Consider the following 14911-nt stretch of genomic DNA (forward strand, 5'->3'; position numbering starts at 1 on the left):
GGGGATTTGGGGGGTAAAACCCCCTCTTTTTATCGATAAAACGTTCAATAAATCTATAACACTTAATTGAATTCAAGATTAGATTTTACACATGAGGTAAATTATCAAACGTTCGATAAAGTTTTTGATAAAGCTTAGTGAATTGAGGCCAATGTGTGTTATATGTGTTATATGTGTTTTGCACATAACTAATTGTGCTGTTTGTAACGCACGTTATGCTGCTAGGAAAAACACTGATAAAACTGCTATGGGCTGTTCATGACATTTTTACTGCTGTTTAGTGAATCAGGGGCTATAGAGTGTATAGAAAAATGGAAAGAGAGGTTATTATGGCCCATAATAGCAACTAGTGACAGTCAAAAAACTAGGCTAACATGCAAATTCCCACTGACTGGAAACTGACTGAGCCAATTAAACCCAGTAGTTGCTGATCATTTAGCTGGAAACTCGTTTATTAACCAGCATCTTGATACTTTTATTGGCTGGATTTAATTCACTCTTTTTGTGGTTACTTGCAAGTTTTTTGCTCAGCACTTGTAGGATCAGCATCCATTTTCTCTACTGGACCCCAGTGTATGGACAAATTCCCTCATAAAATGCTGCCTGCCTGTTATTGCTCTAGCAGAATGTTTCCCTGGGCCCAATTTAAAACAATAAGTATAATGCAATAAAGGCTTCAGATATTCTGAATATAGCATTACACTGAAGTCTGGTTGTAGGCTAGACCGAATGAAACAGACTCCAGTCACTTCCCTGAAACAAGAGTCTGTCATTAGTCTTTACATGACATTTATATACATCCTATCGCAACCGGGAGCATTCCTGTACAATGTATGTAAACAACCTACTGCTAATAAGTGGATGAAGGGGAAGTATATCCATTTTCTTCGTATATGTGTTGCGAAATTTCATTTAAATGTTAAAATTGAGTCCATCTGGAAAATATATCGTTTTTGTAACATGTCAGTTTTGGACAGAAAAAGTCCATCCTGCAGAGGGAGAAGGTATTTGCACCTCCCTACTTCCTTACAAAGTATAAAATAATGTATTCCTCATTTTTGCAATGGATGAAAAAGACCAATAAATCATTGCTTTATATGCAGGTGACCAGCTGGGCATTCTGAACTGACCGCTGGAATATAGCATGGCCAAAATATATAGAGAGCCATTTATCCAACTGGCAACACAGCTTGTTATCTTGGAACAAGGGCAGAAGCAATATAAGTCACAATAAAGCTTCATTTCTTTTTTCTTAGAATGGGCGGAACAGCCAGCAAGAGCTCGTCCATACAAAGTTCACAAAGGATGCAAGTTATTTGAAATGATAAGAATTGTTCTCCTCATTCTACACCATCAACAAATGGTCTTAATTTCTAACATAACATTTTAAAACCTTCATATTCTTAACATATGGTTATATACTGTACAGTATGTTATAGGGGCACCCAAGCGAAGGTATAATAATAAATGGTTGAACAAGGAAGGCAAGTGGAGTACTTATCTCGAGTAAGGGAACATCAAAATAATAATAAGAAGCTTTATTGGCACTTTTCAAAGCATCTTGAAGGACTCAATTCTTCAGGTTATGTGCCTAGAAGAATAGAATCATACTGTAAGGCGTCAATGGAAAACATAATTAACAATACACAAGCAATTCTATAGAATACATACAGGATACATCATTATTCGTATACGTGATAACCTTCTAGGTCCTCTTAGAATGACTATATGATATTTTATCATCTAACCTTTACTAGAAATAAAATAACTGCCAATTAAAGCCCATTTTAAAGGCGTAGTTAACCGTCCTAGATTTTTCATTCCAGAAAAGATTATTCACTCAGCTTTCACATTTGATGCAGCCATTCCAGAAAAATTCCCTTTGGAAAAGTCAGTCGCATGACCCAGAAATCTGTGCGTAAAGCATAGAGTGCATGATCCTTCCTTTGTGTATCACTCATCTTAAAGAGAACCCGAGGTGGGTTTTAAGGAAGCTTTTAGGACACAGAGGCTGGTTGTGCATACTATCACCAGTCTCTGTTACTATACCATGCCCCCCCAAACCCCCCTGCGCTCTGCTGTCGCCCCCTCCCTAAAAAATGCAGCGTGTCGCTAGCAGGCTGTTTACATCCAGGATGTCGCTCTCCGCCACTCCCTCGCCTCTTCTATCCTTCGCTCCCTGCCTGCGTCCCTTCCCTCCAATCAGCCAACAGAGGCAGGGAGGGAAGGGATGCAGGTGGGGGGCTATATAGAGGAAGCGGGGGAGCAGCGGAGAGTGACATCCTGGATGTAAACAGCCTGCTAGCGACAAGCTGCATGTCGCTAGCACATAGTTTTTTGGGGAAGGCGGACAGAGTGCAGGGGGGGGCCTTGGGGGGCACAGTATAGTAACAGAGGCTGGTGATAGTATGCAGTTACGCACAACCAGCCTCTGTGTCCTAATAGGTTTCTTAAAACCCACCTCGGGTTCTCTTTAAGGGAAGTAAATGGGGTGGTGAAGAGGAGGGAATGGGTCAGTGATAGGTGGGAAGATTGCTGCAAGCCTACCCCATCCTGTCTGAATATTTAGCCCAACTAAGTTTCTCTAATTGGTCAACTGTCATCATCTCTTTTCAGGTTTGTTTTACTAGCCTCCGCTTGACCAAATATTGGTCTTGTAGTGAGAAATAAACTTGCACCTCAGACTTCATGCGTGGAAAGTGTGTATGCTTGCTGCCCATAGCAACTTCCGGTACCGGTAATTTAATTTGCAACCCAGAACAGTAAAATTTACACTAAGAAATAGAATGTATCAAGGCAATCCCCAGTTTTTCTCACATACACTGACAAGGGCAAGATCAAGGCACAGACTTCCATCGTCCATCAGATATGTAAAATGTGAATTTAAAACATAGAACCCTCACCCCCCCCCCCCCTCCTCAAAAAAAAGTTACATTAATTATGACTGTTTGTTTGTGTATGTATATTTACTGATGAAATGTACTGATGAAATTGCACAACATAATACAAGCATTGGATGATAAAGTAATATAAAAGCTTTTTCTTCATTGAAAATTGCATGTTTTTCCCCAGAGCTGTACCCAACAGAAGTACTATAGTTAGGAAGATTACGATAAAGTTGCTCCCCTTTTACTTTTTGAGCTTACCTTCTGGTCCTGATGATGCAATGAACAATTAAAAAAAAAAGTTTGCATTGCTCTGCTCTCTGCATCAAAAGTAAACTTTTTGTGCACAGAGGGAAAGCTGTCAAATTTTCTTTTGTGTACCTAAAGGCTCAATCAAATTGATCTATTTTACATGTTTTTTATAAAAACAATCCATTGTATGAGTAATTGAAAATACATTTTCTTTTGATCTAGCAAAAAAGATCGCTATTTCATTTTTTTTTTCCCGTTAAAAATCTGATTAGATTTGTTGGAAAAAAAAATCATAGAAAAATAGGTTTGATAATTTGGGAAAAGACGATCATAAATGTATGGTATATCATTTTAAATGTTCTAATTATTCAATCAAGCGGAAACATTTATCAGATTCCTCTGGTCAAAAAATGCCCTAAAAATTGTATCATGTATGCGGCATGGGCACAGGACGGCTGCCAGGGGTTGGAGGAAGTCCCAGGTAAGTGGATTTTTTTATTTTTAGGTTGCTTGGACCTTCCCTTTAAAGTGTACCCGAGGTGAGATGTGACGTGATGAGATAAACATGTGTATGTACAGTGCAAAACATATTAACCACTTCAGGTTTATTGTTTTTTCCCCTTAAAGACCAAAATAATTTTCACATTTTAATGCTCCTTCCATTCATTCACCAATAACTTTATAGTTACTTATCACACTGAAATGATCTAAATATAGTTTTTAGCCACAAATTAGGCTTTGATTAGGTGGTACTTTTTGCTAAGAATTATTTTATTTTATATGCATTGTGAAGGGAATAACAAGAAAAAAAAAAAAGGAAAAAAAATATTATTTCTTAGTTTTCAGCCATTACAGTTTAAAAAATAAAATGTGCTTCGATACATAAAATCCACACGTTTTATTTTGTCTATTTGTCCCGGTTATTATAACATTTAAATTGTGCCCCTAGTAAAACATAAGGCGATAAAATTTCATCTGGAAAGGGGTATTTTTTTTACCATTTAGTGATTTTTAATACTACATAACTTATTACAAGACTTTATTTGCAAAATTAGCAGTAATATACTCTCATGACACACATATTAAAAAAGTCCCTAAGGTAACGATTTATGTAAAAAAAAAAATTTAATTATGCAATTTTTTATTTTGGCAACTATGGGGCAGGGGTGGAAGGGGTTAAAAAATAAAATAAAAAATAATAATAATTTTTCTAAGTACAAGTGTATAATGGTGTATTTGAGTATATTTTTACTTTTTGGCCACAAGATGGTGTTACACTAACCATGTTCTATAAATAGAAACAAGGAAGCATCTGTTTTTTTTTTAATGAGAGCATGCGTCTCCTTGCTGCAGGCTCTGAGTCATCACAGGCACAGTGATTGGGGTTGGGAACAGCTGTTTCCATACCCCAAATCACAGAAGAAGAGGATTGTAACGGTGAGGTGAACGAAAACGGTGCGAGGATCGTGAATGCGGCAGTAAGTAAACAATACCCATATCTACACCCCTGATCCATAAGTGAAGTATACAGAGGAGTAGATATGCGTAGCAAGGATCCAGAAGTAGTTAATAACTAGGCTGTTTTAATTGCTTTATATTGCAGCCGGAAAGAGTTCATTTTACATACATGAACTATTGACCTTTTTCTAACTCTAGGACACTTATTAGACTGGCACTGAGCAGAGGCAACAAATATATAGTTTGTAAACGTGTAAATATGAAATAAAAAAAAGTCAAATACAATATATAAATACAATCTCATCAGTTTATTTTCTCCTCGGGCTTATTTTAAAAGATACCAGAGTTGAACTAAGTAGGGAGCAGGCATGTACTGGAAGCTGTCCTGATGCCCACCACTACCCACGCCCCACTTCCCCCCCCCCCATTCTCCTCTGGCCCCCTCCTCACCGACAAAGATAGTAGGGGGCACATCTATAAAAGTCACTATCAGGGCAGAGGTAGGCAGCACCATCAGGTCTTTTACCTCTCTGTTTGCATTTTCTTTAACCCCCTTGGCGGTATGAAAAATACCGCCAGGGGGAAGCGCAGCAGTTTTTAAAAAATTTTTTTTTTTTAATCATGTAGCGAGCCGAGGGCTCGCTACATGATAGCCGCTGCTCAGCGGCATCCCCCCGCCCGCTTCGATCGCCTTCGGCGATCACCAATCAGGAAATCCCGTTCAAAGAACGGGATTTCCTGGAGGGCTTCCCCCGTCGCCATGGCGACGGGGCGGGATGACGTCACCGACATCAGCGACGTCGGGACGTCATTGGGAGACCCGATCCACCCCTCGGCGCTGCCTGGCACTGATTGGCCAGGCAGCGCTCGGGGTCTGGGGGGGGGGGCCGCGCGCCGCACCGGATAGCGGCGATCGTGCGCGCGGCGGCGGCGATCGGGGTGCTGGCGCAGCTAGCAAAGTGCTAGCTGCGTCCAGCAAAGAAAAAATTATGTAAATCGGCCCAGCAGGGCCTGAGCGGCACCCTCCGGCGGCTTACCCCGTGTCACACACGGGGTTACCGCCAAGGAGGTTAATAGATCTCAGATGCGCACTTTGATTAGTTATGGATTACTAGACAGAGGTGTATCTGGGTAATACGGCGCCTATGGCAAACACTGAAATTGCACATCGTCTCCTTTCAAATCTGCGGTGACAGCAAAGACAGAGGGGGGCACACTGTGCACCCACTACCTGCGTCCAGTGTACTCCAAAAGCAGCAAGTGACCAATGATGTCATTTCTGCATTTGGAGTGCATACACTGGGTGTGGGTAGCATGTGTGCATTATGTCTCTGCTGGCCCTGCTGATCTGAGGTCTGGTACTTGAGTAGTAGCTCAGGCAGTGGTGGCGGGGTTGGCACAAGGAGGGGAGGCAGCCAGGGCAACACAGAGAGGTGTTGTGGTGCCATGGGGCAGGCATGGTGCCCATGGCACAAGCCATACCTGCACCCCTCTAGATACACCACAGTTACTAGACATTAAGCCTGTTACATTAATGCGGGGCCGGTTCTAGACAGGCACATATGAGGGGGCAGACAGAAATGTGCAGGGGGCATACAAAAACCCAGCGCCGCGCTTAGCGCGGCGCGCCAAAAAATGGGCGTGGTCATGCAGCAGACTGTGGGCGTGGTCATGGGTGGGGCCAAATAAACATGTCATGACCTTACAGTGGTGTTAAAGGACTTCCGAGGCCAAAAACAAGAAAATGACACTATACCTTTTTAATATCTGAATCCACGGAGGACGTCCAGCGCGTCCTCCGCACCGTTCCGCCGTCATTGCAGCCCTTTTCGGTGCGGAGGACGCGCTGGACGTCCTCCATGGATTCTGATAATAAAAAGGTATAGTGTCATTTTCTTCTTTTTGGCCTCGGAAGTCCTTTAAAGGTCTGCCAGGGAAGTTTGAGCTCTGCTCTTTTTAGCACAAATACAGCTCTGCGCACTGCAGATTATCGAAAAAAATGTTCTCAGGTGTAACACAGAAATATTTTTCGTCAAATGCTAATATGCTGATATTGCGTGTTTTTTTCTACCACAAATACAGTTCTGCGCACTGCAGATTATCAAAAAAATGTTCTCAGGTGTAACACAGAAATAATTTTCTTCAAATGCTAACAAATTAATCACGAATAACCACGGTGGATACTCGTGATTCAAGTTAGCTCTAATTGCCACAGCTGAGCGGCTAGATGCAGTGGGGTTAATTACCCAGAACGCCGCTCTCCGCCCAGCATTTCAACGAGGTGCAAGTGTCCGAATGGACGCGTTGCAAGCCTCGATATCGAGCACTTCCTCCTTCAAGCCGGAAGGAGGAAGTGCTCCATCATTTTTTTAGAACCTCCCAGTTTTATTTTCTGTTTAAAAAAGCTAAAAAAGTAGGTTTAATGCTATTGTCTCATATGGTAATGATTCAGCTTTTCCCATAGTCTCGCAGTTAGCAATCATGTGACCCCCAACAAGACAAATTCAGCAATCATGAGGCCCCCAACAAACCATGAGGCCCCCAACAAGACAAATTCAGCAATCATGAGGCCCCCAACAAGACAAATTCAGCAATCATGAGGCCCCCAACAAGACAAATTCAGCAATCATGAGGCCCCCAACAAACCATGAGGCCTCCAACAAATCATGAGGCCCCCAACAAGACAAATTCAGCAGTCATGAGGCACATAAATAGACAGCATTTCACATAAATAGGCAGAATGACCCCTTATTATGGTAGACACCTCTCACCTGGATTCTGACAGGGACCCCCAGGTTAGTGTTGGGCGAACAGTGTTCGCCACTGTTCGGGTTCTGCAGAACATCACCCTGTTCGGGTGATGTTCGAGTTCGGCCGAACACCTGATGGTGTTCGGCCTTTTAAGTTCGGGTTCGCCCCGAACTTCTGTATGCCCCCGAACAGGCCGCAATACGGCCCCCCTATGGGGTCGCAGGCATAAGGGGGGAGCATGCCCCGATCGCGGGGGGGGTCGGAAATTCCCCCCACCCCCTCCGCTAGCGCTCCCCCCTCTGCCCGCTTCCCCATAAAAAAAGTTTAAATCAAGTTCAATAGTAGTGTACCTGGGCTGGTGGCATTGGCTGGCAGTGGAGTGAGGAGGAGGAGGAGTCCGAGTAGCAGAGTGACGTTGAGGCCGGGCAGCGGGCGGTTCAGCGCTAGTACCCTTGTGGTACTTCCGCCCTTTCTCTGACCTCACGTCCTCTGCATACGAGGGTACGCATCACGCGTACCCTCGTATGCGTCATCACGCAGAGGACGTGAGGTCAGAGAAAGGGCGGAAGTACCACAAGGGTACTAGCGCTGAACCGCCCGCTGCCCGGCCTCAACGTCACTCTGCTATTCGGACTCCTCCTCCTCCTCACTCCACTGCCAGCCAATGCCACCAGCCCAGGTACTATTGAACTTGATTTAAACTTTTTGTATGGGGAAGCGGGCAGAGGGGGGAGCGCTAGCGGAGGGGGTGGGGGGAATTTCCGACCCCCCCCGCGACCGGGGCATGCTCCCCCCTTATGCCTGCGACCCCATAGGGCCCCCAAAATGGGCATGTTCGGGGGTCCCATTGACTCCCATTGAGTTCGGCGTTCGGGCCGAACATGCCGAACATCTGGCCCATGTTCGGCCTGTTCGGCCCGAACCCGAACATCCAGGTGTTCGCCCAACACTACCCCAGGTTAGGTAGTGAGTGACATGGAGCCCTTTTAGGTAGTGAGTGAGTGACAGGGAGCCCCTTTAGGTAGTGAGTGAGTGACAGGGAGTCCCTTTAGGGAGTGAGTGAGTGACAGGGAGCCCCTTTAGGGAGTGAGTGAGTGACAGGGAGCCCCTTTAGCTAGTGAGTGACAGGGAGGCCCTTTAGCTAGTGAGTGACAGGGAGGCCCTTTAGCTAGTGAGTGACAGGGAGGCCCTTTAGAGAGTGAGTGAGTGACAGGGAGCCCCTTTAGCTAGTGAGTGAGTGACAGGGAGGCCCTTTAGGGAGTGAGTGAGTGACAGGGAGCCCCTTTAGCTAGTGAGTGAGTGACAGGGAGCCCCTATAGCTAGTGAGTGAGTGACAGGGAGCCCCTTTAGCTAGTGAGTGACAGGGAGCCCCTTTAGCTAGTGAGTGAGTGACAGGGAGCCCCTTTAGCTAGTGAGTGAGTGACAGGGAGCCCCTTTAGCTAGTGAGTGAGTGACAGGGAGGCCCTTTAGGGAGTGAGTGAGTGACAGGGAGCCCCTTTAGCTAGTGAGTGAGTGACAGGGAGGCCCTTTAGGGAGTGAGTGAGTGACAGGGAGCCCCTTTAGCTAGTGAGTGAGTGACAGGGAGCCCCTATAGCTAGTGAGTGAGTGACAGGGAGCCCCTTTAGCTAGTGAGTGACAGGGAGCCCCTTTAGCTAGTGAGTGAGTGACAGGGAGCCCCTTTAGCTAGTGAGTGAGTGACAGGGAGCCCCTTTAGCTAGTGAGTGAGTGACAGGGAGGCCCTTTAGCTAGTGAGTGAGTGACAGGGAGCCCCTTTAGCTAGTGAGTGAGTGACAGGGAGCCCCTTTAGCTAGTGAGTGAGTGACAGGGAGGCCCCCCCCCCCCCCAGCCGCCGCCGATGCTTCCCCTACCTTGCCAGCAGCGTCAGACCTCAAGATCAGCGGCGACCCGACCGGCCAGGGGGGGTTGAGCGGCGGCCGGGCGACACCCGCCAGGGCCGCGGCGGGGATGTCCCCCCCTGATGGCGGGCCTGGAGAGAATCGACTCCTCCTCTATGCGGGGTGGCTCTTACGGTCGCCACTGCCTGCGTCACAGCAGAGAGCCAGAGACTCGTCTCGGAGAGCCGTCCGAGGGAGAAGCGGTCATGTGACTGATCACATGACCGCTCTGCGCTCCACACCACGGACCAGGAAGCAGCCAGCGGCATAGCGAGAGCGGCTCTGATTTGAGGGGGCAGTGAGTCTGTTTGAGGGGGCTCTGCCCCCTCTCGCCCCCCCCTAAAGCCGGCCCTGCATTAATGGGCGCTATAACAGCACTACATACATACACACTGTGCACAAGCATGCCTACAGTGCGCCTGTACTGAGCATTCATGAGGTCTGTGTTCCCAGATACAGACATGAGCACAACGAACATGGGCACAACTGTTCTAGCGCCTGCTTATGTAACAGGTCTGATCTCTAGTCACGGTTTAAATCATGAACATGAAAACAAGTAAGCAAGCACAAATATAGCTTTTCTGTTAAAACAGGTTTTCTTAGATAATTTCTCTGCCTGGCTTCTCCAGTTCCTGTCCTTTGAAATCCCTACCATCATCATGGGTGATTTTACCATTCCTAATGACACCAATAACACTGTCTACAACAAACTTCCATCACTCACTTCCTACTACAGCTTGTCTCAGTGGTCCTCTACCTCAACTCACACTGATGACAATATGCTCGACCTTGTATTCACTCGTCTCTGTTCTGTCACTGACTTTACTAATGGTCCACTCCCACTCTCTGACCATAACCTACTAAACTTCTCTCTCTCCTCCTCTTTACCTACCACCCTGGCACAAGCACGCTCACATGCTCACAGAAATTATCGCAATCTAGACATGCAATCTGTCTCTGATGCCCTGGCACCTCTCCTCACACAATCCTTCACTGACCCCTCTTACCAGTGTCTGCCCTCACCATGTCATTTGCCAACCCTGGATGACCTAAGCAACTAAACAGTTGAAAAGGGGCTCTAGAGTAACTCAACGGTGTTGGAGGAAAAGTAACACAAGGGAGGACTTCAACTCATATAAAATAACTGAACAACTTCAGAAACGCACTCTCTGTGCCAAAACAGTCCTATTTTTCTTCCCTAATATCCGCCCATTTCCACAATCCAAAGTGCTTGTTCAGCAACTTCAACTCCGTTCTCCGTCCCCTTCCTTCTCATCCTCTTTCATCTTGCTTAACAGCTGAAGAATTTACAACATACTTCACTGATAAAATTGACAAAATCCGAATTGAATTCTCCATGCACCCCCCAAATCCCACTTCCACACCTCCCATGGACTGCTCTCTAAGTGCTTTCTCTCCACTCTCTGAACATTATCTCTCCTCTATAATATCCAAAGCTCATCTAACCACCTGTTCTTTGGCTCCCATTCCCTTCCATCTCATTCCGCAGCTATCGTCATCTCTCATGCCTGCACTAACATCGCTATTTAACCTGTCCCTCTCCACTGGTATTCCGTTCCCACTCAAAAAGGCTGTTGTGACACCACTACTTAAAAAACCCTCTCTAGATCTTACCACACTTACCAACTACCGCCCAGTGTCATTTCTCTCATTTGCATCCAAATTATTTGAGCGCCTTATACACGCTGAATTAAGCCATTATTTATCTGCTAACTCCCTGCTTGATCAGTTCCAGTTAGTGTTGGGCGAACATCTAGATGTTCGGGTTCGGGCCGAACAGGCCGAACATGGCCGCGATGTTCGGGTGTTCGACCCGAACTCCGAACATAATGGAAGTCAATAGGGACCCGAACTTTTGTGGTTTGTAAAGCCTCCTTACATGCTACATACCCCAAATTTACAGGGTATGTGCACCTTGGGAGTGGGTACAAGAGGAAAAAAAATTAGCAAAAAGAGCTTATAGTTTTTGAGAAAATCGATTTTAAAGTTTCAAAGGGAAAACTGTCTTTTAAATGCGGGAAATGTCTGTTTTCTTTGCACAGGTAACATGTTTTTTGTCGGCATGCAGTCATAAATGTAATACATATAAGAGGTTCCAGGAAAAGGGACCGGTAACGCTAACCCAGCAGCAGCACACGTGATGGAACAGGAGGAGGCGCAGGAGGAGAAGGCCACGCTTTGTGAGACACAACAACCCAGGCCTTGCATGAGGGCAAGAAGCGTGCGGATAGCATGCTTTGTACCGCTATGCAGTCATAAATGTAATAAAGATAAGTGGTTCAATAAACAGGGACCACGCGGCAACGCTAACCCAGCAGCAGACGTGATGGAACAGGAGCAGGCGCAGGAGGAGAAGGCCACGCTTTGTGAGACACAACAACCCAGGCCTTGCATGAGGGCAAGAAGCGTGCGGATAGCATGCTTTGTACCGCCATGCGGTCATAAATGTAATAAAGATAAGTGGTTCAATAAACAGGGACCACGCGGCAACGCTAACCCAGCAGCAGCAGACGTGATGGAACAGGAGCAGGCGCAGGAGGAGAAGGCCACGGTTTTTGAGACACAACAACCTAGGCCTTGCATGAGGACAAAAAGCGTGCGGATATAGCAGCAATGCTTTTTGCCGCCATGCAGTCATAAATGTAATACAGATGAGAGGTTCAATAAACAGGGACCGGAAATGCTACACCATCCCAGATGTTCATTGGTCATGTTACTTGGTTGGGGTCCTGGAGTGTTGCGTAGTCATTTCCAATCCAGGATTTATTCATTTTAATTTGAGTCAGACGGTCTGCATTTTCTGTGGAGAGGCAGATACGCCGATCTGTGACGATGCCTCCGGCAGCACTGAAACAATGTTCCGACATAACGCTGGCTGCCAGGCAAGCCAGCACCTCTATTGCGTACATTGCCAGTTTGTGCCAGGTGTCTAGCTTCGATACCCAATAGTTGAAGGGTGCAGATGGATTGTTCGACACAGCTACGTCATCTGGCATGTAGTCCTTGACCATCTTCTCCAGGCGATCGGTGTTGGAGGTGGATCTGCACGCTTGCTGTTCAGTGGGCTGCTGCTGCATGGGTGTCAGAAAATTTTCCCACTCCAAGGACACTGCCGATACCATTCCCTTTTGGGCACTAGCTGCGGCTTGCGTTGTTTGCTGCCCTCCTGGTCGTCCTGGGTTTGCGGAAGTCAGTCTGTCTGCGTACAACTGGCTAGAGGAGGGGGAGGATGTCAATCTCCTCTCTAAAGTCTCCACAAGGGCCTGCTGGTATTCTTCCATTTTGACCTGTCTGACTCTTTCTTCAAGCAGTTTTGGAACATTGTGTTTGTACCGTGGATCCAGAAGGGTATAAACCCAGTAATTGGTGTTGTCCAGAATGCGCACAATGCGTGGGTCACGTTCAATGCAGTCTAGCATGAATTGAGCCATGTGTGCCAGAGTCCTACCAGAATCCTGATCATCCTCTTGTGAGCGTTGTGATAGTTGTTGTGATGCATCATAGTCGTCACCTTCCTCCTGGTCTGCTTCTGCTGACCATTCGCGTTGAATTGTGGAAGTCCAACGTGCACCGCTCTGGCCCTCGTCAGTGGTGGCATGAAATTCCTGCTCCAACTCCAGCTGTTCCTCCTCCTCTTCTTCGTCATAGCTGCTGGGGCCACCGTTCCCTGAGGCGGATGGCCTGATGTTGGTACCATCACGCTGATCGTTTTCTCCTTCAGATTCCCCCAGTTGCATCATGACAGCTGTTTCCTTGATTTTCAACATTGACCTCTTCAGTAAACACAGCAGTGGTATGGTAATGCTGACTGAAGAGTTGTCACTGCTCACAAGCAACGTGGATTGCTCAAAATTTTGGAGGACTTGGCAGAGGTCCAACATGTTGGCCCAATCGGATCCACAGAAGCTTGGCAGCTGTCCGGATGCGCCTCGGTACTGCGCCGTCATGTACTGGACCACTGCACTCTTCTGCTCACAAAAGCGTGCTAGCATGTGCAGCGTAGAATTCCAGCGCGTAGGGACATCACACAGCAAGCGATGGTGGGGGAGATTGAAGCGCTCCTGCATCTTGGCGAGTGCCCCCGAAGCAGTACTGGAATTTCTACAATGTTTGGCCACTCGACGCACCTTCAACAGAAGATCGGCCACGCCTGGGTATGTCCTCAGGAACCGCTGAACTACTAGGTTCATCACGTGCGCCAGGCAAGGGATGTGTGTCAGCTTAGCCAACCTTAAAGCGCGAATGAGATTACTCCCATTATCACACACAACCATGCCCGGTTTCAAGTCCAGCGGTGCCAGCCACAAATCCGTCTGTTCCTTTATTCCCTTCCAAATTTCCTCCCCTGTGTGCTGCTTATCCCCAAGGCAGATCAGCTTCAGCAACGCTTGCTGACGCATGCCAACAGCTGTGCTGCACTGCTTCCACGATCCTACTGCTGCTGGGTTAGCGTTTCTGGATGAGGTACAGCTTTGAGATGCGTTGGAGGAGAAGGAGTCAGAGAGGTAGGTGCTGCTGTTGTTATCCAGTGGGAGGGACGGCGGTGCAGCTGTTTGCGGCGTGGGCAACACCCGCGCCGTAGCAGGTGAGGAATCGCAGCCAGGCTCCACAAGGTTTACCCAGTGCGCGGTAAGGGAGATGTATCGACCCTGTCCGAACGCACTCGTCCAAGTGTCAGTGGTGAGGTGAACCTTGCAGGCAACGGCATTCTTCAAGCTTCGGGTTATTTTGCTGACCACGTGCTCATGCAACTCAGGCACTGCAGAGCGCGCAAAGTGGTAGCGGCTGGGAACCACGTAACGTGGGATGGCCACTGACATCATGCCCTTGAAGCTGTTTGTCTCCACCACTCGATATGGCAGCATTTCGCAGGCCAGAAGCTTGGCTATGCTGGCTGTTACTGCCACGGCCCGGGGGTCATTTGCTGGCAATTTCCTCTTGCGCTCAAACATCTCTGACACAGACAACTGAACCGTAGCGCTGCACACGGAAGGGCTGTTGGTTGTTGTGTTTGATGAACACTGGGAGACCTCAAGAGCACTACTCCGGAAAGTGACAGTGTCAGCGTCGTCTGATGTTTGTGAATGTTGTGAACCACGCAATGGCTGGGCTACTGCTGCTGCTGAGGCGGGTCTGGTGGTGAGTCTGGTGAACCCAAGGGAGGCAGTGTTGCTGGTACCCTGTCCTGCCGCGTTTGCCCACAGAGTGGGATGTTTGGATAGCATGTGGTGGCTCATGCTGGTGGTGGAGAGGTTGTTAATACTTTTCCCCCTGCTCAGGCGAGTCTTGCACACCTTGCAAATCGCCATGGTAACATCCTCAGTGCAGTCTTCAAAGAAAGCCCAGACTTTGGAGCACCTGCCTCCTTGCTGGCGATTTCTGTTTCCTCCTCTTTTGCCTCTCACTTGAACTTCCACGCTTGTGGTGCCTGAAATTGCGCGCCGCCTACCTTGTGGCACAAGGCGAACTCGTGCAGCAGTGGGTTCTTCAACAGACTCATCTGTGCTGCTGCTACGACGGCGATGTTCTCGTTCACAAATAAAATCTGGGTCTCTGTCCACATTGTCCATACCCTCCTCTTCCATCTCCTCAAACTCGTCATATGTCATTGTGGGGGGCCGCCGCCGTGGAGTAGAGCTCCCCAGAACA

General features: G+C 47.4%; 1 long non-coding RNA gene across 1 annotated transcript in view; it reads right to left on the reverse strand.

Moving 5' to 3' along the window:
• Positions 1-1475: 1475 nt before the first annotated feature.
• The window catches only part of LOC137536585 (uncharacterized), a 325424-nt gene continuing 311988 nt past the window's right edge, over positions 1476-14911 (reverse strand). Inside the window, exon 5 of the long non-coding RNA XR_011024578.1 lies at positions 1476-1591. This is a non-coding gene — a long non-coding RNA (uncharacterized lncRNA). The remainder of the gene's footprint in view (positions 1592-14911) is intronic.

The sequence above is a fragment of the Hyperolius riggenbachi genome, chromosome 10 (assembly GCF_040937935.1).
Source record: "Hyperolius riggenbachi isolate aHypRig1 chromosome 10, aHypRig1.pri, whole genome shotgun sequence".
Taxonomy (NCBI): domain Eukaryota; kingdom Metazoa; phylum Chordata; class Amphibia; order Anura; family Hyperoliidae; genus Hyperolius; species Hyperolius riggenbachi.